The following is a 1,270-nucleotide window of genomic DNA, read 5'->3' as shown; positions in this document are numbered from 1 at the left end:
GGGCAGCAGAGGGGTTTGGGGGGGCTCCGGGGCTTTGGGGGGGCTCGGGCGCTGCGGGACATCCCAGCACCTCCTGCCGCGGGGGTCCTGGGGCTTTGCCCCTGCGTGGGGTTGATCCGCGGCTGGGCGAGCCGAGGCCGGGAGGGACACCGAGGCGGGCAGTGAGGCCGGGCCCGGAGGGGCAAATCCCGGCTGCTTTTGCCCTCCCCGGGGCAGGCCAGGCCCCGAGCGGGTGCAGGGCCCGTTGCCCCCGGGGCAGCTGCCCGGCACGGGGGGCTCCGGCCTTGCCCGGGCTCCCCGCAAGCCCCGGTGGCGGGAGCCAGCAGCGAGGCCGGCCTGGGGGGCCGGGAGGCACCGGGGGGCCCTCGTAGCATGGAAAACCCCACGGGGCGCCTCCTCCTTCGCAACCAGGGAGCGGGGAGGCGTCTCCGGGCGGGCGTGGAAGGCTCCTGCGGGAACACGTCCGCTCCCAGTGCTCCCAGCAGCCAGCCTGGGCGGCTTTGTGCAGCCCCACGGGCAAGCGAGGGGCTCCCGGGGRCCTCAGGCCGCTGCCCGGCGGGTGCCCCGCTGCCCAGGGCAGACGAGGAGCCGCCGGGGCCCCGTGGTGGCACCTCCCGGCCCCCTGCAGCCTCCCCCCCCCCAGGCCCCACGTGTCGCCATCGTCCACGCACGACGCGCTCCGTCGGCTCCACTTTATTGGGATTTCGCAGCCCAGGGAGGGCGGCACAAGCAGGGTCTCCGGCAGGGCTCAACCCCGGGACCCCCCGGGCCCAGGCCACGGGGCCCCGAAAGGCCCAGGCCGTGGGGACCCCCGAGGTCTCCCCGGGGACACTGAGGCCCCCCAAGCCGTGGGGACCCCCGGGACCCCCCCAGACCCTGACCCCCCCGCCGGGGACACTGAGGCCCCCCCAGGCCCCGCCCCCGCTTCCGCCGCCGAGCGGGGAGGGTTCCGGCCTCCCGCAGCCCGAGGCCCGCGGGCGCCAGGTCCGGCCCGCCTTCACTTCCGGGGCGCTGCAGGTTACGTCACTTCCCGCGCGGCCTCGGCCCCGCCCCCGCCCCGGCAGCAGCGGCGGCGGGAGAAGGGGGAGGGGCAGGGCGGGCGCTTCCGGCGTGGCGCGGTCCCGCCCCCTTCCCCTGGCGACGGGGAGGGGTCACTTCCGGAGAGCGGGGCCCGTCCCGGCCGCCATCTTGGGCCGGCTCCGAGGGCTGCGGCGGCGGCGGCGGCGGCGGGGCCCGGGGCCGTCGGCGGCGGAGCGGGTCCCTCCATGGG

Source organism: Apteryx rowi, unplaced genomic scaffold (assembly GCF_003343035.1).
Source record: "Apteryx rowi isolate R43461 unplaced genomic scaffold, aptRow1 scaffold_530, whole genome shotgun sequence".
In the NCBI taxonomy this organism is placed as follows: domain Eukaryota; kingdom Metazoa; phylum Chordata; class Aves; order Apterygiformes; family Apterygidae; genus Apteryx; species Apteryx rowi.
The sequence above is the reverse complement of the archived record's forward strand: the minus strand, read 5'-3'. Positions refer to the sequence as shown.